The following is a 25,667-nucleotide window of genomic DNA, read 5'->3' as shown; positions in this document are numbered from 1 at the left end:
TGGGTGCCTAATATGTATTGGGTAGGACACCATTGTCGTTGTCCTACTATGTCTTAAATGGAAGGAAACTGGGCATTGTGAACATTTTATCTGATGGTCGTATTAATATTATGTGGCATTTTTACATTTTTTAAATATTGAATTTGAGCTAATGAAAATAATTACATTTTTATATATGTTTGCTCTTTAAGGCCTTGTTAATGGCATGCTATGAACAATTGAAGCAATTCCGCTCTGGAATGATAATAACTGCCTATTAGTAAAGATGCTGAACTAGAATTAATTGAACTACAGGCCATGAACAGCACTCAGTATTAAATGAGGCATCCATGGGACTTCTTGAAAATGATCAAACCGCTCTTTTAAATAAAGCATTCAACAAGGTCCAAGTTAGGATGATCCAAACGATTAAGGCACATTGGATCCAATGGAGACTTTGTAGAATGGGTTCAAAATTGGCTTGGCGCAGTAGAGTGATGTTATTCTGAATGGAGGTCTGTGACCAGGAATGTTCTACAGGGATCCATGGTGGGACTTCTGTTGTTTGTGATACATGTAAATGATTTGGACAAAAATGGTGGGCTAGTAAATTTTCAGTTAACTGAAAAATGGAGGGAATTGTGGTTAGTGAGAATGTTGTAACCACGGTTCCATGATCAGATGGAAATATGAATGGACAAATGGCAGCTTGAGTTTCAGATGGACAGGTGTGAGCTGTCACATTGGACGTCAAGTGCAAGAGGAAGGTATACTGTAAATGGCAAGATGCCTTGGGAGCATTGATGTACAGAGGGATCTTAGCTTCCTGGAAAACAAGTAGATTGGGTGGTAAAGAAGCATTTGTTATACTTCCATTTGTCAGTTGGGGTGTTGAATGTAAAAGTTGGCACGTCATGTTGCAGCTGTATACATTTTAGGTTCGGGCACGTTTGGAGTATTTTGTGTAGTTCTGATAGATGGGCTGATAGAAATATATTGTTATGAAAGGCGTAGATAGTCAGGGTTTTTTCCCCGGTTAAAAGTACCAAATACTAGAGGGCAAGGGTTTAGGGTAGGAGGGGGAAAGGTTTTAAAGGTGTATTGTGAAGTAGGTTTTGCACACAGAGTGCCTGGATTGCATTAATTGGGAGGTGATGGAAACAGATATGATACCAACATACGAGTCATTTTAGTCAGATACATGAACAGGCAGGAGATGCAGGAATATAATCAATGTGCGGGCAGATGGGATTGGTTGAAATTTGCTTCACGGTTGAGATAGACATGGTGGGTGGTAGGGCCTGTCCCTGTGGTGTACCATTCTATCTTCTGTGTTCTGTTTTTGGGTTGCTTGGAGAACAATCTACAGGATTAGGTTTATCAAAGGAAACGTGAATATTACATGCTGAAATTCAAACTTTGAGTCATCAAAGTCAAGGGGTGGGGGGGGGGGGGGGGCGGTCTGGCTGTGTATGTTAATAGATCGTGGTGTTGGGATGCCGTGGTGGTTTCCACTTACTGCTCACCCCACGTAGAGCTAATGACTGAAATGCCGACCCTTCTTCTTACCGAGGGAGCTAACGGCAGTCTTCATAACGGCCGTCTATGTACCACCGAGCGCGGACGTGAAGGATTCTATGACAGAGGTCTACAACAACATCAGTGAGCAGCAGAGGGAACATCCCGATGCTTTCTTCATGGCAGCTGGGGATTTCAACCAGGCAAGTCTTACATCTGTTCTGCCTAAACTCTACCAGCATGTGAACATTGCAACCAGGGGAAAGAACAAACTAGACCTGGTGTACACAAACATTAAAGATGCATATAAAGCAGCCCCCCTCCCCATATCGGCAACTCTGACCACCTGGCGGTTATGGTCACACCTGCATACAGACCCAGGGTGAAACAGGACAGGCCAATGGTCAAATAAATCAGAATATGGCCGCAGGGAGCTACCGCAGCACTGCAAGACTGTTTTGAAACCACACAGTGGGCCATTTTCAGAGATGCAGCAACAGGTGACAGTGGCATTGACCTCCAAGAATATACAGAGTCCGTCATCGGATACATCAATAAATGCATTGATGATGTGACGGTGGTTAAAATCGTCAAGAGGCGTGCCAATCAGAAACCTTGGCTAACTGGGGAAGTTTGTTGTCTACTGAGAATCCGGAATGCTGCATTTAAATCTGGGGACAACGCAGCATACAAACTGGCAAGGAGTAACCTATCCCGGGGGATCAGGGAAGCGAAGAGGCGGTATGTACAAAAACGTAATAGCCACGTCACAAATGACAAAGACACACATCGCTTGTGGCAGGGATTTCATACTATCACTGACTACAAGCCACCCCCCCCCCCCCCCCCACCCCCCCCCCCCCCGCTGCGGATATGCCAAAACGACCCCTCTCTACCAGATGAACTGAACGAGTTTTACGCACGGTTTGAGGTTAAAAATACCACCCAGATACAAGCATTCCTGCCATCACACAGCGACCAGTCACTCAGGCTGTCCACAGCCGGAGTTAAAAAGGCCTTTGCCAGCATCAATCCACGCAAAGCTGCAGGGCCGGATAACATCCCTGGATGCGTTTTAAAGGATTGTGCTGAGCAACTAAAAGATGTCTTTACCAGACATTTTTAACATCTCACTTAGCCAGGCAGTAGTGCCCAACTGTTTTAAAAGTGCCACCATCGTTCCTGTCCCGAAGAAACCCAACCCAGCCTGTCACAATGACTTCCGCCCAGTGGCTCTCACACCCATACTAATGAAGTGTTTTGAGCGGCTGGTTATGCAGCACATTAAAAATTGTCTCCCTGCCGACCTAGACCCACTGCAGTTCACTTATAGAGCCAACCGGTACACAGAGGACGCAGTCTCTACAACACTCAACCTCGCACTGTCACATCTCGACTGGAAGAATACCTATGCCAGGAGCTTCTTTATAGACTTCAGCTCCGCTTTTAATACAATCATCCCACAGCAGCTGGTGGAGAAGCTGAAGCTGTTAAAGGTGGATACTGGCACTTGCAACTGGGTCCTTAACTTTTTATCACAACGGCAGCAGACAGTTAGGGTGCGCAGTCGGACATCAAGAACCATTGCTGTGAGCACTGGCTCACTCCAAGGCTGTGTCCTAAGCCCCCTGCTGTTTAGTCTGCTTACATATGACTGTACTGCTAGACTCAGTAACAACTATATCAACAAGTTCGCTGATGACACAACAGTGGTGGGTCTCATCAGCGACAATAATGAGTCGGCGTACAGGATGGAGGTGGAGCTGCTCACAGGATGGTGCAGATCCCACAACCTCACTCTCAATGTGGATAAAATGAAGGAAATGGTGATCGACTTCAGGAGGGCGGGAAAATAACATCACACTCCTCTGTATATTGATGGAGCTGCTGTGGAGAGGGTCAGCAGTGTGAAGTTCCTAGGACTCCACCTGGCGGATGACCTGACCTCTACGACCAACACCACAGCAGTGATCAAAATAGCCCAGCAGCGGCTCCACCCTCTCCGGAGACTAAGGAAAGCAGGTCTCCCTACTGCTCATCTAAGAACCTTCCACAGGGGCATCATCGAAAGCATAATGACCTACGGCATCACTTCCTGGTTCGGGAGCTGCAAGGCTTACGAACAATATCAACTAAACAGGATAGTGAAGACCGCCAGCAGGATCATTGGTGCCCCACTCCCTTTCCTGTTGGAGATCTACAAGAAGAGGAGCATCAGTAGAGCCATATCCATCATCCAGGACCCCTACCACCCATCACACCACATCTTCTCCATTCTGCCATCTGGGAAGAGGTACAGGAGCATCAGCTGCAAACCCAGCAGGATGCTCCACAGCTTCTTCCCACAGGCAATAAGACTGATTAACGGACTTTGTCCCCTCCCCAAATATCGTTCACCAACACATTCAACCTCGTCCATACTTTGATAGTTAGGCACCTGTCAAAGTAAAGCCACTGTTGGTCGGAATATCTGTTTTTATTCTATTGTACATTTTAGGCCTACTTTCTGTTTTTAGACATGGTAATTTTAATTTGTTTTTAAAGCTCTATGTATTTATCCTTTTTTATTAACTACACTGAATGGAAACTGATCGAGAAACGTTTTTTCGTTTCCTCTGTGTATGCGAGTACTTAGTGAAAATGATATTAAAGAAATACTGATACTGATACTGATCAAATAATAATACAAATCCAAATAAATTCCAAATAAATTTCTCCCGAATTTACCTCACTCGTGGGACAAATTTGCACATATAACAAGTAATTCATTGAATTAAGTTGCTGTGTGGACTGCAGGTTATATCATTGTTTGTCCGTGTGTTTTAAGTATTAATTCTTCGGGTGATAAAATGGCACAGTAATCGCGAGGCTACTTTTGTTTCAAATTGTTCAGTACTGATAATTTATCAAGAAAGTGGAAGCTGGCAGTACAGCAGTACCAGCAGGCTGTTTGTCTTGATGCTTTTTGTTTATGTGCAGCCATGCTTGTTATTACTGCGTACACTTAGTGTAGTAACTGGGTGACTTGTGTCATACAGATTGTATCCAGCACACAATGCAAGAAAGTACTAGGAGTTAATTCTGTTTTGTGTGTGCAATAGTGCAGAGTATCCTGGACCAAAATTAGCAGCTGGAAGATATACAAAGCAGAAAAAAAGAATCTATCCAAGATAGGGTGAGAAAGATCACCAGAGTCTAATGATATCAAAGCAAAGCAGGAAGAAGGGAGCAAGAGATTAACAAAAGAGATTGGCGAAACAGAAGTGTTAAAAAGACAGTTGAAAGATAAAGAGAGGGTGGGAGATGTAATTGTCAGCTAGACGGAAACATCTACCATTCTGCTTCATCTTGGTTTTAAGAATAAAAAAACATTAAAGGGAATATTGGAAAAAGATGTGGTGAGAAAACTGTGAGCAGCATTGTGGATTCCTGCTTTAGATGTCAACCTGGAAATAAAAGCTGAGCTAATGGGATAGAAAGGCAGTTGTCCTACTATGTTTACGTTGAAAGAGCCCGATCTGCTATCTGATTGATTTTCACAACTTTAAGGTGGGAACATGTGTTTTAGAGTGAATGAGAGAGTTGGATTTGGCACTGGAAGATCAAGTCAAGTCAAGTCAAGTCAAGTTTATTTGTCACATACACATACGAGATGTGCAGTGAAATGAAAGTGGCAATGCTCGCGGACTTTTGTGCAAAAGACAAACAACCAAACAAACTATAAACACAATCATAACACACATATTCTTTTACATAATAAATAATGGAGGGAAAAACGTTCAGTAGAGTTAGTCCCTGGTGAGATAGGCGTTTACAGTCCGAATGGCCTCTGGGAAGAAACTCCTTCTCAACCTCTCCGTTCTCACAGCATGGCAACGGAGGCGTTTGCCTGACCGTAGCAGCTGGAACAGTCCATTGCAGGGGTGGAAGGGGTCTCTCATGATATTGTTGGCTCTGGAGTTGCACCTCCTGATGTATAGTTCCTGCAGGGGGGCAAGTGAAGTTCCCATAGTGCGTTCGGCCGAACGCACTACTCTCTGCAGAGCCTTCTTGTCCTTGGCAGAGCAATTCCCAAACCAGATGGTAATGTTCCCGGACAAGATGCTTTCCACCGCCGCTGCGTAGAAGCACTGGAGGATCCTCGGAGACACTCTGAATTTCCTCAATTGCCTGAGGTGGTAAAGGCGCTGCCTTGCCTTACTCACGAGTGCTGAGGCGTGTGATGCCCATGTCATATCCTCGGAGATGTGGACTCCCAGATATTTAAAACAGTTCACCCTATCCACAGGATCCCCATTTATTCTCAATGGAGTGTACGTCCTCGGATGATGTGCTCTCCTAAAGTCCATGATCAGCTCCTTCGTTTTTTTGATGTTCAAGAGGAGGCTGTTATCCTGGCACCAGAGTGCTAGACCAGCCACCTCCTCCCGGTAGGCCTTCTCGTCGTTGTCTGAGATCAGGCCCACCACCACAGTGTCATCAGCAAACTTAATTAATGAGTTGGAGCTGAACCTAGCCACACAGTCATGTGTGTACAGGGAGTACAATAGGGGGCTGAGGATGCAACCCTGGGGCGATCCTGTGCTCAGGGTGAGGGTGATGTATTCCCTCCCATCTTGACTACCTGGGGCCTGGCGGTGAGAAAGTCCAGGACCCAGGCACACAGGGAGGTGTTGAGCCCCAATTCCATTAGCTTCCCGGCCAGTCTGGTGGGGACTATCGTGTTGAAGGCTGAACTGTAGTCTATGAACAGCATCCTCACGTAGCCCCCCTTCTGGCTGTCCAGATGGGAGAGAGCTGTGTGCAAGACCTGGGAGACCGCATCGTCCGTGGATCTGTTCAGACGGTATGCGAACTGCAACGGGTCCATGTTCTGAGGGAGGAAGGCGCAGATGTGTTTCTTCATCAGCCTCTCAAAGCATTTCATGACTACCGAGGTAAGGGCCACCGCACGGTAGTCATTCAGACAGGCTGGGGAGGCATTTTTTGGTACCGGTACAATGATGGATTTTTTGAAGCAGGCAGGGACCACGGACTTGTCCAGGGAGAGGTTGAATAATGTAGTGAGCACTGGAGCTAGCTGCGTAGCACAGGACTTAAGTACTCGCCCCGAGATGCCATCGGGGCCTGCAGCTTTTCTCGTGTTCACCCGTGTCAGAGCCCTCCTCACGTCATGCTCGGACAGCGAGAATGTGTGCACATTCCTCCCTTCAGCTTCGGTAGCCAGCCCGCTGGCGGTATTGTCGATAGTCGGCAGACCTGGAGTGGTGTTGCCCCTCTCGAAACGAGCGTAAGAGGAGTTCAGGTCATCAGCTAGGGAGGTGCCGGCACTTGCGGATGAGGGAGGGGTGCTCCGGTAGTTGTTTACAATCCGTAGCCCCTGCCACAGGCTTCTGGTGTCCTGCTGCTCCATCTGTAACTCCATCTTGTCTCTGTACTTTCTCTTTGCGTCCTTCACCGCCCTTCGCAGTCGGTAGGACTCTGCCTTGTAGACGTCCATGTTTCCTGATGCCAGGCCCGAGTTGTAGGCAACGGTACGAGCATTCAGGGCCACACGAACAGACCTGTCTACCCAGGGTTTTTGGTTCGGAAAGGTGCTTACCCTTACCGTGGGGACGATGTTGTCGGTTACTGTTGCGATGAAGTCCGTGACTGCTTCCGTGAACTCACTGACGTCACTGGAACTTGCTTCGAACATATTCCAGTCGACATCACTCAGTGCATCTTGCAGCATGGCCTCTGACTGGTCGGACCACCGCTTTACGTCCCTCGTCTCTTGGTTGTAGGCATGTTATTTTCACTATTTTCAGGGATGTAATGCTGAGGCTGTATAAGGTGCTGGTAAGACCGCAGTTGGAATATTGTGAGCAATTTTGGGCACAGTATCTGAGTAAGGATGTGCTGGTTCTAGAGAGGATCCAGGGGAAGTTTACAAGAATTATCCCAGGCAGGTTATCCAATTATGAGCATTTGTCGGCACTGGGCCTGTACTTGCTGGAGTTTAGATGAATGAGGGGGGACCTAATTGAAACATACAGCATAGTGAAAGGCTTGGATAGAGTGGATGTGGAGAGGATGTTTCCACTAGTGGGAGAGTCTAGGACTAGAGGTCATTCTTTTAGGAAGCAGATGAGGAGAAATTTCTTTCGTCAGAGGGTGGTGGATGTTTTTATGGCAGAGATAAATAGATTCTTGATTAGTACATGTGTCAGAGGTTATGGGGAGAAGGCAGGAGAATGGGGTTAGGCGGGAGAGATAGATCAGCCATGATTGAATGGTGGAGTACACTTGATGGGCCGAATGTCCTAATATTAGTTTAATATTATTGAAAATAAAAGCAAAAGGAAGGAAAATTAAGTAAAAATGAAAAATGCTGGAGCAAACCAGTGGGCCAGGTTGCATCTGGGCAGGGAATAGTCAATGGACAGATGAAGTTTTAGGTCTCGACTCTTCCGAGTGATTTTGGGGGGGGTAGAATGCCTATAAAGGAGAGAGAGAGAGACAGATTTGGGCGTGGCAGTAAGGAAAAGACTGGCAAGGGATTGGTGGAAGCCGGTGCGGAGTTGGTTGCTTAACACAGATGGTTAGAATAAATGACAAAGGCTAGAGATGAAATAAGCCCATATGGGGGTCAGATGAGGATTGGAGAGGAGGAGAGAAATATAAAGATGGAGGGAGGTATGTGAATGGAAGGGGGTGGGGGGAAGAGAGGGATAAAAGTGAAATGGAGGTTCAGCAATCGGAGATATGCACAAAGGAGCACAGTGACTGCAGGGGGTGGGAGATGGTGGGAGAAATAGGAGCATATTGTGTAGGGGGCAAGGGGAAACAATAAGGAGGAGTATTACTTGAAGTTGAATAATTCAATGTTCATACCGTTGGGTTATGAAGCAGAATTATACATAATGCTCCTCCAGTTGCCTCATTCGGGCAATGGAGGAGGCTGGGGTCAGAGAGGTTGGTATGGGAATAAGAAGCAGGGTTAATGTGCTAAGCAGCCAGGTGATCCATCACACCTTGGTGACAAATTGTAAGTGTTTGGTGAGACGGTTGCCTCGTCTAAGCTTAATCTCACCACTATAAAGGAAACATAGAAACATAAAACTTGGAAAATAGGTGCAGGAGTAGGGCATTCGGCCCTTCAAGCCTGCACCGCCATTCAATGTGATCATGGCTGATCATCCAACTCAGTATCCTGTGCCTGCCTTCTCTCCATACCCCCTGATCCCTTTAGCCACAAGGGCCACATCTAACTCCCTCTTAAATATAGCCAATGAACTGGCCTCAACTACCTTTTGTGGCAGAGAGTTCAAGAGATTCACCACTCTGTGTGAAAAACGTTTTTCTCATCTCGGTCCTAAAGGATTTCCCCTTTATCCTTAAACTGTGACCCCTTGTCCTGGACTTCCCCAACATCGGGAACAGTCTTCCTGCATCTAGCCTGTCCAACCCCTTAAGAATTTTGTAAGTTTCTATAAGATCCCCCCTCAATCTTCTAAATTCTAGCGAGTACAAGCCACGTTGCGAGCTCCGAATGCTATGGACGAGGTTTGAAGAGGTGAACATGAACCTGTGTCGCATCGGGAAAGATTGCTGCGGTCCTAGGATGGAAGTAAGGGCGAAGGTCTAGCGACAGTTGTTACATCTCTTGTAGTTGCAGGGGAAAGTACCTGGGGAGGGAACAGGTTGGGTGTGAAGTGATGAGTGAACCAAGGGGTTGCAGAGGGGGTGATCGCTACTGAAAGCAGAAAGGGGTAGATAAGGGAGGATGTGACTGGTGTCTCGAGGAAGTAATGTTAAACTTGTTGAGCCTGTGTCCAACTATGAATAACGTAAAATAAAGTGGATATAACATGAGAATTACAATAGGATCGAGAAAAGAAAGTATGTTTACCTTGAAATAAAGTCAATTTTCAAATATTCTATTAGATTTTCTATTGAAAGATAATCTGCAACTCACTCACTGATTTTACTATGTCAAATAGTAAGATATTGAAAACCTCCACCCAATCACAAAAATTATAACAGTTTAAATCAGATTGAATTTAACAAATATATAGATTATTGGAAGATGTAATGCTTTTACCAAATTTACTACCTCACTACTGGGAAATAGACAGCAACACAACAAGAGCAATTTAAGTATTTGAAAGGAAGTATATTAAAGGATGTAGGAAAATAGTAAGTTCTAGGGTTAGAATATAAGAGCTAATATTGAAACAACTGGTTGAATGGCTAGCATGTGGACTTTATGAGTCTTTGGAAATAAACTTAAAGGATGGGTGATAGGGGGCGATAGGGGGCAGAAGGGAGAGAATTAAAGATGGTACACAAAAATGCTGGAGAAACTCAGCGGGTGCAGCAGCATATATGGAGCGAAGGAAATAGGCAACGTTTCGGGCCGAAACCCTTCTTCAGACTGATGGGGGATACTAGGTGACCATGATCTGACCAAGCATATAAGATAGGAATTAAACATGGTTTTTAAACTCAGGATTCTGCAAGGTTCAGCTGTAATCTGACCAGTCCTAGTACACCGACAAGCTACAGCACAAATCTGGCTCACAATGTTACATACCCTTGATTTTCTGCAAGGCCTTCTTTGGGGACAACATTGCACTTGTTCTGACATAGAAGATTGCCATTGCTTATACTAAGGCAGGTCTCATGACACCCACAGACACAATGTACAAGCCAGTCATTTAGAGTAATCATACTGCTATGGGAAATAAATCACAAAGATTTTACACGGTCCATCACTATTGGTCAAAAATACTGTGTTTTAATTTGCAATAATTTGCACCTATTTATGTAACTATCAATGATACTTTAAAATTGGAAAAGCTACATTATTGATGCAAAGAGGAAATCATATATGACCACTGCAAAAAGATATAAATATACTAGACCGGGGTGGGGGGCAGCCTTCGGCGACACACACACTAACCGCTCCCAAAACACACTAACCCCCCTTTGATATTATATTAATATTATTAATTCGCTCCTTTTACCCCATCCCCTGCCCTATCCACTCACGCATAACCTCCAACAGGCGCAGCTAGGAAAGGGGGGTTGAGAGGGAGGGGAGGGGGGCGGCGTCACAGGGGAGGGCTGGTTCCCGAATGCAATACTCCACCACTCACCCATAGGTCTCAATATTCACCACTCCCTAGAGAGGGAGGGGGGGCAGAGAACGGGGAGGGGGGCAGAGGGGGGGGGGGGGGGCAGAGAAGGGAGGGGGGGCAGAGAACGGGGAGGGGGGCAGAGGGGGGGGGGCAGAAGGGAGGGGTGGGCAGAAAGGGAAGGGGAGGTGGGGCAGAGAGGGAGGGAGGGGAAGAGAGGAAGGGGGGGGAACCAGAAAGGGTAGGGAGGGGAAGAGAGGAAGGGGGGGCAGAGAGAGGGGAGTGGCAGAGGGGGGGAAGAGAGGGGAGGCAGAGAAGGCCCACCCTCCTGCCTCTCCTGCCCATCTCCTACCCCCCTCTCCCTTTCCCTCTCCTCCCCCCCCTCTCCATCACACCCTCTCCTCCCCCCCCACCCCTTCCACTCCACCCCTTCTCCTCCCCTCCCCTCCACCCTCCCTCTCGTCGTTCTTCTCTGCCCTCGGGAGGGCAGAGAGGTGAGGGGGTAGATGGCCGCACCTACCCAGGCTTAGAGCTCTTTGCGACAGCATCACTCGGGTGCTCCTCGGGTTATCTCGGGTTCTGTCGGGAAACCCGAGCCGAGGCGTGAGTGCACTTCGTGTTCAGCGGCTGGAAAGTCTTGGAAACTCCTTCGGAAGCTGTCGGGATCTGCAGATCAGAGCCCACTTGCTCGTTCTTTCTGCGTTTTTTGAAGAACCGGGGGGTGGGGGGGAAGGGTGGTGATGTCACTCCTGGTAACATCACAGCAGGCAGCGCGTTGAAAATTTTGGCAGCTTGTCGCGAGGAGCAAAGGCATTGTGACGTCATCAGCTCGCTTGAGCACGTTAAATTTTAAAATGATGTTAGATTGGTGAACAATTTTAATAAAAAACTCGGGAAATAATAAATCAAATTTTCAGATGAGTGGATTTTTGAAATCATGAGGTAAATCGCTACCGGAATATGTAACAATTACACCGTTACCGCGTCGGATTTTCGAGGAGATGTGAATCACATATGAAAACACACACGCACGCACGCACGCACACATGCGCACGCACACACGCACATTCGCACGCACGCACACACATCCACATCCACATCCTAGATCAGAGTTTTAATAGTAATATGATTTAATGATTTAGTTTTGATATGCAAGATGAGTTGAGAGATCAGCCACTTATATTTTTTTTTACTAATGGAGAAGATAGTTTAAATAATGTGAGCTGATGTATGAAATATTATGAAAGAGAGAGGCATTACAATGAACTTGAATAATGGCAGCGAGCCAGGGAAGAATAAAATTACAAAAGAACAGCCACGACAAGAGTATAGTCAGAAAGAACATTTGGTGGCCATTAATACAAAGAGCCATAGAGTGTACTATGCTCTCGAGACTTCTGGACACATGGAGATTGACTGTTGCATCTTTTGTCTTACCTTTAGGTTTCTTTATAAAAATTAGTTTTGGATAACAGAAGTGCCATTGTTTTTAACTGGTGCAGTATTCTGTGCCTAAATGAAGTAGTGTTGACTTACAGAGCACTGCAATTGAAAGATGAACCAAACTCCTTTGCATTGTATAAGCCATTCATTTCATTGATTCCCTAAATATTATTCTATCTGTTATAATGTTTACCGTCATAACAGCTGCTGAATCCATAAGAATCTCTGAGTCATTGCCTGGTTAAATAGCTGTTATTATACATGTGCTCACATGACCCATTTTTAAGCGACCTGGTTGTTCTGCCATGCCATTTTGGTTTCTGCAGTCTTGAGAAATAAACGCAGGTTTAGGGCATATGGTCTATTTTTCATGTTCTGCCAATCATCTAGACCTTGGCTGATCTTTTACCTCAGCACCACTCTCCTGCACTGACCCCATGCCCTTTATTTCTTTAATATCTAAAAATCTATCGACCTCTAAACTCATTATTATCTTATTATCTAAAAATCTATCAATCTTGCTTCCAGTGTTATCTCGTCTTAATGGCGCTATCCTTGATGAAGGAACGTGAAAGGAGCAAAACTTAGTGATCACAGACTGTGCAGAAGGTTAATCATACTTTCACTAACATACTTTCATGGATCTATGCCATGAATCATCCACAACCCTATATCTTATGAAACACCATGTGTTAATGATGTATAGGATTCTTGTGCCTGAGAAGAGATAGAAAATAGATAGAAGAGATATAAAGACTATTTTTGTTAATTGATGGGTAAACCTTTCATTCAAAAATATGTGTGGACAGATTTCAGATCAATGTTAGGCACACTCAGCGGGACAGGCAGCATCTCTGGAGAGAAGGAATGGGTGACATTTTTGGTTGCGACCCTTCATCAGACTGATGTCACAGGAGAGGGAGATACATAGATTAGGAAGTGTAGGGTGTGAAATAGGACAAAGGGAATTGAGATCAAGGGAAATATAGAATAGATCATTGTTAGTTGGGAGAAGTTAACAACAAAGCAAACAGAGATAAAATGTAGTCAGAGACATTAATACTGATTGGAGAAGGGGGAGGGATCAATGTGTTTTATTTAACCTTCCAACATAATTGACAGCAAACATTCATTGGGAGATCCAGAGCTCCCTTTTGAAGGCTTTGTCTGGAGTACCATTTGGTCAGTACTGATTGCACAAATCCTTGGCCTGGTTAAAGCTCTAGATTTGACAGCCACTGTCCATGACCTGTTTCACAATGTAATCAAAGGAGCCTACAGTATATTATTTCACAGTACTCAGGGTGATCATGATGGCAAAACTCAATAAGCTTACACTGGTCTTCAGAGCAGGTCATCATCTCATACATGCTTCGTTGTGTAACATTTCCATACATTTTCAGTGACATAATGCAACCTAAAACGGTGGAGAAAATTGCTACCAGGCTTGTGGTCCACTCTACCTCCTACCTCCTCCGCAAGTTCATTCTATGCAGGGAATAGATAGGGTAAATGCACAGAGTCCTTTACCCAGAGTCGGGGAATTAAGAACCAGAGGACATAGGTTTAAGGTGCGTGGGGAAAGATTTAATAGGAACTTGAAGGGCAACTTTTTAACAGAAAGCGTGGTAGGTATATGGAATGAGCTGCTGGAGGAGGTAGTTGATACAGGTGCTATCACAATCTTTAAAACATAGTTGGACTAGTAAATGGATAGGGGAGGTTTAGAAGGACACGGGGCTAATGCAGGCAGATGGGACTAGTGTAGATGGGGCATGTTGGTCGGCATGGGTAATTTGGGCGAAATGGCCTGTTTCCATGCAGTGTGACTCTATGACTAACTCAGGACAGTCCAGGCAAATGAATTATTACACCCAGCTCTTGTGCCAGCAAGCTTTTTCATTCTACCTAATCTCCATTCTTTTTACTCCAGTCCAGTTCCTTTCCACTTACAAACATGATCATTCAGAAGTCCTCTGTCACTTTGATAGTTTCCGATACTGTGCTCCCAACTAGGTCATCCATAGATATAAAATCCTTCTACATCCCACATCAAGAAGGTCTGACTACCCTTTTGAATAAAGGCTCAACCATTTCCCTTTCACCAACACAGATTGCACCTTGTTGAGCTCGCCCTCACATTGAACAGCCTCTCCTTCAACCCCATTCACTTCTCCCGAACAAACCAACTAACAAATTGGAAATCCTATGAGCCCAAGCTATGCCTGCCCTTTTGTGGAATACATGGAATGTTTTTTGTTTGAATCCTACTCAGGTTCTCTCCTTCAACTCTTTTTGCAGAGCATTGATGACTGTTTGGTACTGCTTCACCACTGCAATCATAAAAAACTCAAAAATGTCATTACTTTGCTTCCAATTTCCACTCTGCTCTTCACAGGGTCTATTTTTGACTCTTCCCTTTCCTTTCTTGATTTCTCCAACTTCATTGTGGAATTGAATTGAATTCTCTATTGTCACATATGACAAGTCACAGTGAATGTATTTAATGCTTGCATACCCAAATTTATTTATTTGCTTGCATACCCAAGGTATGCAAATAGCCACCCATAAGGGGCACTGACAAAGTTATAAAGTCCCTCCTGCTGGCTGTACGCAGGTGCTCCACAAAGTACTCACTCATTCACACATGAGAAACAATTGATCTAGCCAGAAACGTCCATTACATGCTTATGATTCTCACAACTATCTTGACTCTCAGCCAACCACTTTTAAAGGCTCTTTCTCTTTCTCCTAGTTCTTTAACTGTTAAAGAATAATCGTATTTGATATGACGATGAGGCTGTCTGTCCAAGTGCCCTTGAAGTTTCTTCCTCTTTCCAGAATTACACTTTCCCGCTCGAGGAGAGTGCTCGATGTATCTCTTCTATTTCTTACTCCTCTGCTTTCCTCTGTCCTCCTGGAAACAACAAAAGCAGAGATCCCCATGTCCTCAACTTCCTGAGAACTGCTCGTGACTCAGAAATCTGGCTGCAAACTGAGTTTCCACAAGGCAGAATGTACCAGCCGCCCCACAGCAGCCAGCAAATCCATCCCACTTGTCTTCCTGTTGTTTGATCATATGTACCGCTGTACATATGGCGGGTGCTGGTAAGCTGCAGAGGAGCTGCATATAGTTTGCTCTACATTGCAGAAACCAAATGGGAGAATACTTTGTGGAGTACCTGCGCACAGTCAGCAAGAGTGAATTTCTGGTTATCCGCCCCTTTAGTTTTCCATCCCATTCCCACCCTGTTCTGTTTGTGCGTTCCTGTACTGTTATAACAAGACCCAAAGCAAGCGATGAATATTACCTCATCTTCTATCAGACCACTACGCATCCTTCTGTATTCAGTGTTAAATTCAGGTAACTCACATTTTCTCTCCTAATCAGAACAGACCACTTCTAATATAAAGCCTGTGATACTGAAGACACAAGAAACTGCAGCTGCTGAAAATACATTAATTCAATTATATTTTATTGATACTTATGTCACATGTACCTAGATACAGTGAAACACTTTTTTTTTTGCATACAATCTAGTAAAATCGTACAGCAGACTCCAGCAATGATCTTTTGGATCTGTGATATTGACTCTGTTTTCCCCAACAATAGCACAGCTTGTCCTACTGGGCTTGACCCATATCGTTATTATTAACAACGCTTTAGCCTTCTTTGTTTGCAACATCGTCCTCTAACTGCTTGAATTAACCCCTTTGACTAGAATATTCCTACAACCCATGCCAATGGCAGACTTGGCTTCATCCTATCACAGATGCTCCCTTTGTTCCCTGCATTACTCCCACCACTTTCACCCCACCTTAAAACAACAATTTTTCAGCAATCTTTTCCAGTTCTCACGTCGGGTCTTTGACCTCAGACATTGTAAAACCTGAAATGTTTTCATGTGATATATAACTGTGTTCATTATGTGCTTTCTCTATTATTTACATTCTCTCCCCCAGTAGTTTATTATTTTAGTCTCTTTTCTCCAACATCTATCCACCTCTGTTCACCATCCTGATTTCTTGCCCGCCATACATCTTAATTTAGTTGGAAAAACACTTGGTTTCACCAGCCACTGAATTCAGCAGTGTGAAAACCGACGCGAGATCACAAGATAATTAAAGATAAGGAAAACAATTTGGCCCATTCTATACTTTGCCTTTGCAGCATCTCAATTTAATAAGGGATCACTGCACAGGCAGGTCAATTGAATTAAGTCAAAATATCATTTGCCCTGTCAGGTAAAAGTAAAACATCTTTAGATTATGTGGGGAAGAAAAGAGTATGACAGATCGACTTGTATCTTGGTTAATACATCTTTCCAACTGTGTCATTAAACCACCTTATATTTTTAAAATCTATTTTGTGTTGGCAAGATCTCGCTATGCATAAATTGGCTGCTGTAATTCCCTGGAGTTCAATAGTCACTATACATCAAAACATATTTAGAGCGTGAAGTTATATGGCATGTACTGAGGTCATAAAAAAAGATTTATAATTCAGATGCATAACATTTCCATGTTTTTTTCACCACTCTACTGAAATTTATTTCAAGTGTAGTCTTCTCTTATGAGAAATTATGAGAAGCATCGGGTAGATGGTTAAAGGTAGACAAAATGCTGGAGAAACTCAGCGGGTGAGGCAGCATCTATGGAGCGAAGGAATAGGCGACATTTCAGGTCGAAACCCTTCTTCAGACTGATGTGGGGGGTGGCGGGAAAAAGAAAGGAAGAGGTGGAGACTGTGGGCTGTAGATGGTTAAAGTCTTTTTCCGAGGGTGGAAATGTAAAATACGTAAGAGTGTCTTACATATAGGTACGAGCAGGAAAATCTAAAGGAGATGTGCAAGGCAAGTTATTTTACACAGAATGTGATAGGTGTTGGAAAGCGTTGCCAAGGGTGGTGATAGGAGCATATATGATAGCAACATGTAGGCGGCACGGTGGCACACGATTGGGTGACATGGTGGCGAGGTGGTAGAGTTACTGCCTCACAGAGCTTAGAGCACCAGAGACCTGGGTTCAATCCCGACTATGGGTGCTGTCTGTACGGAGTTTGTCTGTACGGAGTTTTCCCTGTGACCGCGTTGGTTTTCTCCGAGATCTTTGGTTGACACCCACACTCCAAAGACGTACAGGTTTGTAGGTTAATTGGCTTGATATAAATGTAAAATTGTCCCTATTGTGTGTAGGATCGTGTTAATGTGCGGGGATTGCTGGTCGGTGCGGACTCTGTTGTATCTCTGCTGTATCTCTAAACCTAACTAAAATGTAAGAGGCAATTAGGCAGACACATGTACGGGCATGGAGAAGAGGGATTCAGACCTCATGCAGGTGGTCCGGGTTAGTTGGGTCGGCATCATTGCTGGCACAGATATTGTGGGCCATAGCGCCTGTTCCTGTGCTTTACTGCTCTGATCTAAGTTCTATGCTTGAAAAAATTGTAACTGATTCCCCCATTATATTATGCTTGATATGTTTATTATCAAGGATATTTATGAAGCACATTTTACGAAACATGATCATTTTTGCTAAAGTACAGCCATTGCTCAGTAGTATTTTGTATCTTTTTTTGCTGGAGCTGTCTTTTCGATGAGGCACTAAGCTGAGGTATAATAAATTTACCCTCTCAGCTGGATAAAGATACCATGGCAGCAAACAACAAATGTCAAGGGAAGATTCATAGTGTTCTGCCAACAATTATTCTTTAAGCAGATGATCAGCTCATTTGTTACATGGTTGTTTTGAAAATATTGCTAATTGCAAATTAGCTGCCACATTTCCTTGTATTTCATTGATAGCTACTCTTCAGAAGTACTGTATGAAGCTGTAAATAATGCAACAAAAATGCAGTTTCTCCTTTTTTTATTATTGAAAATGTGTCTCTGTCTTAATTTATGGAATTATTTGTTTCGTACGCATAATTTCCTGAATGTTTCAAACCTTCATTTTTCTGGGACAGAAAGGTCAGCTTTGTGACCATGCTAAAGTACATTGGCATCGCAAACTCAAGGTGTGACGAAACCATGAGATTAATCATGATGTCTACAGATGTGTATATAATTGGGCTGAGTAGATCAACATTCTATTGAGTTTGTTAATTTTTCATTATTTACTTTTGAACCTTTAAAAATTAATTGATATCATGTGAACATATGAAATCAGACCAGGTGAAGCCATTTGGCCCCTCAAGTCTGCATTATCATGTAATAAGGACAGGGCTGATCAGATGGTAACCTCAACTCTGCATTCCTGTCTGTTCACAATACATTTCCACCTCCTTGATTGTCAAATTGGGATTGCACAGTGGCGCAGCTGTAGAGTCATTGCCTTACAGCACCAGAGATCCGGGTTCGATCCTGACTACTGCTGCTGTCTGTACAGAGTTTGTACATTCACCCCGTGACTTATGTGGGTTTTCTCCGGGATCTCCAGTTTCCTCCCTCACACCAAAGATGAACAGATTTGTAGGTTAATTGGCTTGGTATAATTGTAAATTGGCTCCAGTGCATGTAGGGTTGTGTAAGTGTGTAAGGATCTTTGGATGGCGTGGACTCGGTCGGCTGAAGGGCCTGTTTCTGTGCTGTATCTCTGAACTAAACAATATCAACCCAAAAAAAATAATTTACCTTCCTTTACCTTAAAACAACTCTGTTTCCAGCACGCATTGAGGAAAAAAATTTGAAATACCCCAGGCTCGCTGTGAGAAAAAAGAATCACCTAATCTCAGTCCAAAATGGTTAATTCCTTATTTTTAAACTGGTTGTTCATTTTCCCAACAAGAGGAAATGTCATCGCCATATCTGAATTAGGATCTAATATGTGTCATTCAAAAACCTTCTCACTTAAGGGAACCCAAGCCTAGACTGTCCAGCCTATTTCATAGGACAACCTGTCCATTTTAGGTGTTAGTCCAGTGAGCCTTTGTGGTACTGCTTCCATTGTATTAAGAACGAAATACATAAGAGCAGAATTAGGCCACTCAGCCCATCGAGTCTACTCTGCTATTCAATCATGGCTGATCTATTTTTCCCTCTCAAACCCCATTCTCCTGCATTCTCCCTGAAATCTTTGATGCCCTTACTAATCAAGAATCAATTAACTCTGCTTTAAAAATACCCAATGTCTTGACCTCCGCAGCTGTTTGTGGTAATGAATTCCACAGATTCACCACCCTCTGGCTAAAGAAATTCATCCTCACCTCCATCCTAAAGGTATGTCCTTTTGTTCTGAGGCTGTGACCTCTGGTCCCAGACTCCCATTACTGAAAACATCCTTTCTGCGTCCACTCTATCTAGGCCTTTCACTATCCAGTAAGTTTCAATGAGATCCTGCTCATTCCTCTAAATCCCAGTAAGTACAGCCCAGAGCCTTCAAAATCTCCTCATTGATTAGCCCAATCATCCCGGGATCTTTCTCGTTAATCTCCTCTGGACCCCCTCCGACACAAGCACACTCTTCCTCAGATATGGGGCCCAAAACTGTTCACAATATTCCAAATGTGGCTTCACCAGAACTTTATAAAACCTCAGCATTACATCCTTGCTTTTATACTCTAGTCCCTTCAAAATGAATGCTGGCATTGCATTTGCCATCCTGACCACCGACTCAACCTGCAAATTAGCTTTTTGTGGAATCCTGCACCAGCACTCCCAAGTCCCTTGGCACCTTCAATTTATGATTCCTCTCCCCATTTAGAAAGTAGTCCATGCCTTTATTCCTTCTCCTAAAGTGCATGACTCCACATTCTGCCACGTTGCATTGCATTTTCCACCTTTATCCCCACTCTCCCAACCTGTCCAAATCCTTCTGCAGGCAGCCTACTTCCTCAACACTATCTGCCCCTCCACCTGTCTTTATTTCATATGCAAACTTCATCACAAAACCATAAATTCCATCATCCAGATCATTAACATATAACATGAGAAGTAGCAGATCCAACCACGACCCCTGCAGAACAACACTAGTAGCTGGCAGCCAACCAGAAAAGGCCTCCTTTATCCCTAATTTTTGCCTTCTGCCAGTCAGTCAATCTTCTATCTGTGCCGGTATCTTGCCTTTAATACCATGGGCACCTATCTTGTTTAGTAGCATCACATGTGCCACCTTATCAAAAGCCTCATGAATATCCAAGTAAACAACATTCACTGACTCTCCTTTGTCTATCCTACTTGTTACCTCCTCATAAAACTGCAACAGATTTGTCAGGCATTATTAACATTATTGTCTTACAAAAGGAGACCAATACTGTGCACACTACATCGTAGGGAGAGGGAGCGGAGAATAAATCTGTGTAATACTGGATATGAGCAGTTGTAGAACTCACTTTTCAGAACGTAACATAAATAGTTAGTGGTTGTAACATTCAAATAATATGAGCCATTTAAGATGATACCAGGTGGTTTAAAAAGTGCCCAAGAGATCCAATGAATCCAGTGAGAGTTTTATAAACCAGATTTGACATTCCAGGTTTTCACCCTACTTAGATTTGCAGGTTTGTTAAATTGAATACAAGGTGCATTAATTTGTAATTCAGATTGCAAAACAAGAAAAAAAACACTGCACCTGTGGATAATAGCCTCCTAGAAAGATGAAGACAAAGCTATTATGTATGATGCATGTCAACATATTGTACCTTATTCCCCTTAGATGTGGGAATTGCTTCATAAAGCAGGTTACCACTGTCCTCAGACCCAAATGTCCATTGTCAGCTTGTTAGTGACTATGACTGTAAAATGTAATCTATATTTCAGACTGATATTTTTGCTCTCATTCACAGTAATATGAAAACAGCAATGTTAGAAAATGAAGTTTGTATTAGGAGCTTTATGATTTTCATTTACTGTTTTGTATGTTTTATTCTGGTTGCAGTTAGGAAACAAATATCCGTACTTGATATGACAGTAATATTAAACAGTATGAAATTAAGATTAAAATTTCCACACTAAACGTTTGATTGTGTTATAATCGCAAGTAAAACTATTAATTCAAATTTATACCCATTGCTTATCTTCAACATACAGGCTGAAAATAAAACTGTGAACTAGATAGTATAGAACATTTATTTAGTTGTTAAAATGGACTCTACTTCAAATATTTTATTCATGAGCAAATGAATTATCAGTTTAGAAATGGACTGGATTATGTGTTGCACTTGCACTTTAGATCTGAGTTCACATCAAGTCCAGACTTGTGGATGTAACTGTAAAAAACCTGCATAAAATTAGTTTTGCCAATTTCTACCCAGTGTCTCATGTATCTAGAGCATAAGATTTCTCCCATTCATTACTAACTGGTCGTGCAATTGAAATACAAATGCAATTTAGGCCTATGGGGAATAACTTAGATGGGGATCTTGGTTGGCACGGATGAGTTGGTCTGAATAACCTGTTTCTGTGCAGAGTGACTCTAAAGGGTCTGTCCCACTTGCGCGACTTTTTCGGCGACTGCCGGCACCCGTCATAGGTCGCCGAAAACATGTTGAAAATTCAGAGGGGATCAGAAAGATGCTACGATTCTTTGGGTGGCTAGCAGACCTCTCACGACCATACAGGCGACTCCTGGCGACATGTGTCACCAGGGGGCATGTCGCCAGGGGGTCGCCTGTATGGTTGTGAGAGGTTGCCAGGGCCCGCCTGCATGGTCGTGAGAGGTCTCATAGTCACCCAAAGAGTCGTAGGGTCTTTCTGGTCGCTGCAGTTGAACATTTTCGGCGGCCTATGATGGGTGCCGGCAGTCGTCGAAAAGGTCGCGTAAGTGGGACAGGCCCTTAAGACTTATATTTTCATAATAATTATATGTTGTGAAGTGATGTTTAATATTTATCAGTCAATTTGTATTGCTTCACAAATTTGAACAGCCACCTTCTGCCATTGAGTCAACGTTTTGTGGCTAATGTGATTTCCATTTTAGGAGCCATTTGTATGACAGCTTCATTGTGGAACGTAGACCTCAGTATAAAGAGCACGCCCATTTTAGGGCACTTCTAGGTTAACGTCATATTCCAATGATACCTGGCATATAAGTGAATTATTTACCATCATTCAGATACCTGTTTCCTGATGCCCCTATTGACTAGATGCCAGATTTTTGTTTGGAATAGATCCTTTTTTCATCTCATTATTACCCAATAGTCTGACCCTGAGCATTTTCCCATTGCCCAATTTCTGACCTATTCATATTTTCGATGAGTAGTGTCTACCAAAGTTGTGCCATTGTCCTCAAACTTTCCTCAATCTTTCTCTCTGTAACGTTGCACTTCATTTTCAAGAAATTCATTTCCTGCAGGAGTAGAAATAAGTAATAGAAAACTGTTCAACCTATGGTGACTACACACCAAGTTCATTTCTTCTTCTTCTTGCGTATGGTGTTCACAGCCTAAAGTTGCAGGACAACTTGTTCTATTTGATCTTATTTGATTGTGCACGCCAGGTTGATTGCATTCGTCGAAACAGGGCAGACCACGTGAAGGTTGCAATCTTCCACCCCACCAAGTTCACTTAAACCTCAGTAATCAAGCTGCTAATATGTAGATGATGCTACATATATGGTGATTCCAAGCAATCATCCATTTGTTCACTGAATCAGATGAGAAGATGAGCCTTGCACTCAACTTCCATGAGACACAGGTTCCTTCCCAAATCTCAGGCGCTATCTCTTGATGAACTTACACGTCGATGATGAGATTCAATGTGCCAATGCATCATTTGGTCCATGGAGGAAGAGTATACAAAGTTCAAGCCCTTAGGCTTGGCACAAAGCCCATGATCTGCAGGCTATAGTGACCTCTTCCCTCCTTTATGCTTTGGAATTACCAACAAGACATTGAAAAGATACCACAAATGTCATTCACCAAATCCCCCAAATATATTGTCAAAATTAGCAAATCCGCATCTGTGTCCTTTCCCTAGGTGAACATACCCAGTACTAGTTACTAGTACTAGTAGTCTGAAGAAAGGGTCTCAACCCAAAATATCACCCATTTTTTCTCTCCAGAGATGCTGCCTGTCCTGCTGAATTATTTCATGTTCATTTTCTGGGTCTGCACAAAACTTGAGAGTCTTCAATTTACAACAGAAGTCTTTAATGCTTTACTCAATGCTGGCAGCAAGACAACTCAACAATGGCTGCACACACACCTTGTCTACAGACCGGAGAGAACTATATGCACAACATCTCCCTTTGTCCTGTGCAGCACCACCTGTTGCACGGGAGGAGCAACGGGTCCTCCCACCCCGCACAGTCCACCAAACATCACAAATTACTCCAGCTTTTTGTGTCTATCTCCAGTACTAATTACACTGAATTAGCAACTTTGGACAAGCCATGTAATTGAAACAGAATTTAGAATTGAGTGTTTGTCATGGGAAGAAATGATTGGATGGATGGGGGTAAAAGTTCAAGTATGTACATAAAACTTCCTTTAAAAACAACAACATCTCCACTCCTGGGAATTTCAACCTCATGATCACTCAAAGTGGAGAAGGACTATTTCGGATATTATTGGGAACCATGGATCAGAAACAGCCATAAGCCAAGTGTAAACAGATGGAAGGAACATACTGCCTCACAATCTACCCTCCCATCAGGCACTTCCTTAAAGAATCGATGGTTCCTACATTGGCCTTATCAGCCACTTCATAAGCCACACAAACAGAGTGGAAACAGTTATCCTCAATCACATCAGATTGCTGAAGAAGAATAGGGAAAATGGTGGAATATTACAAATATACTTACAGAGGACTTAAAAATATCAGCAGAATTAAACAAAGTCAAAGCTGCTGGAAATTCTTAAGAATGTGACCAATAAGTTAGATAAAGAAGAACCAGTGATGCAGTTGGATTTTGGAAGGGTTTTCATAACATCCCCCATAAGGAATCAGTATGGGATTGGGGTCAATATGCAAGCGTGGATTGAAAATTGGCAGGCAATGACCTGGGCGGCACTGCAAAGGCTTGAAGTGACCATCTGTAACTTGGATAAGGGCAAGAGATGTAATGTTTTAAAGCTTTCTAAAAACACACTCAGAAAGATTTTAAGCTGTGAGGATAAAAGGGTGTAAGATAATTTAGAAGAATTGAGTGAGTGGACAAATCCATGGCAAATGCAGTATATGTGGATAAATGTGAACTTATCTAGTTTGGTATGGATAAGAGAAAGGAAGTGGTCTATTTAAATGGTGATTAATTAGGTAATGTTGATGCAAAGGGGTCTGTGTCAATTGCAGGTGATAACTAAAAAAATGCATTTGAGATTTAATGGGATTGACCTCTTTCCAGCACTGCTTGTGAAACAGATTCATTTATTCAGCAAATCTAAAACTTGTAAATTTATATTTTTGATTGCAGACTACTTCCTTATAAAGTAATCAATTCAGAACTTGGGAAACAAATGTGATTTGTGTGCTTTTCTTCAGTTTATTTAGGACTTCCCATTATCTCTGTGATTTTTGAAAAGCTACTGGACTGCAAGACAGGTATTTCAGTAAAACTGATTTATGTGCAACTCCCAAGGATGCGATGCGGTGTAAGGGAGTTTATTATCTTGTGGTAGCTGCATCTCTCTGCAATTGGCAGCAGTATAGTACTGAGTACCATATCAGTGACTCAGGAATAAAGGTCAATCAAAAATGAGTCTTGACCATAAATGGACAGAAGGACAAACACAGCTGTCTTTTGAAGTATCGCATTGCGAGACATCAGACAAGACTTTATACATTTTAACTTATTAAATGCAATGTTCATATATAATTATTTAAATGCCTCATTTGGTTTCAATTGTATGACATATGAATCTATATTTAAGTATTAGTTTGGTTGCTTTGTAGTGATTAAAATGACTGTCTTTATCGTGAAATAGGATTTGATTAGGATGCTTGCAATGGTATTACAACATATATAGCTCTAGATGGTTAAGGCAATAGACAGGAAAATCTAAAGATGCTTCTACTATTTCAGCTGTATATGAACTCAATGACTTGTCAATTAAATATTACATTTCAATGCTTCCTGAGTTTGCAGAGTCAGTGGCAGATCAGAGAAAGTCTTTTAGTCACATGCAAACATCATGCTTATAAATATCTTGCACAAGTCTAAAATAAATCTCAGCGATGGTGTATTTTAGTCCCTTGCACTGTAATGATGTCAGTGACCTTGGAGAAATAACCATGTGATCTTTTCCATTCATATTTTACCAACTAGTTACCAAATGGGGAAATAGCTGCGCACTGAGTACTTTGTATTCCATATGTGGCCACGAGGAATCCTTCAGCACCCACCAAAATCTGCCTTTTTGTTGTTTCACATTAAAACATGACGCAGTTATTGATGTTTTGTGTCTCGGTGCAATGACTGAGATGTGTAGGTCTAAAAAAAAATCTGGAACTGTGCCCAGCAGTCACTTTGTAACTGTATATCAGGAAGCATGAGGCAATTTGAGGTTTTGACCTGGAAAATCAAAGACACATTTCAGCTGAGAAGTTAATTCAAAATATAGAATTTATAGGTACAAGGTCACAGTGCTACATACTGTATGTAGTACAATGCTCTGTATTAAGCTATCAGATATTGCAAGATCTCTAAAATACACTGTGAAGGAACATG

At 42.9% G+C, this 25,667-nt stretch overlaps 1 protein-coding gene and 1 long non-coding RNA gene across 2 annotated transcripts in view; both read left to right on the top strand.

Moving 5' to 3' along the window:
* Positions 1–25,667, top strand: part of LOC116979848 (peroxisome proliferator-activated receptor gamma coactivator 1-alpha-like) — a 446,239-nt gene that overhangs the window by 122,240 nt on the left and 298,332 nt on the right. The gene's annotated exons all lie outside the window — the stretch shown is intronic.
* On the top strand, positions 832–14,038 carry LOC116976460. Its single transcript, XR_004412959.1, has 3 exons — positions 832–842; positions 8,472–8,478; positions 13,769–14,038. It is a non-coding gene; the product is annotated as an uncharacterized LOC116976460 (long non-coding RNA).

Source organism: Amblyraja radiata, chromosome 1 (genome assembly GCF_010909765.2).
Source record: "Amblyraja radiata isolate CabotCenter1 chromosome 1, sAmbRad1.1.pri, whole genome shotgun sequence".
Classification (NCBI taxonomy): domain Eukaryota; kingdom Metazoa; phylum Chordata; class Chondrichthyes; order Rajiformes; family Rajidae; genus Amblyraja; species Amblyraja radiata.
This window is presented reverse-complemented; position numbering and strand designations above follow the sequence as displayed.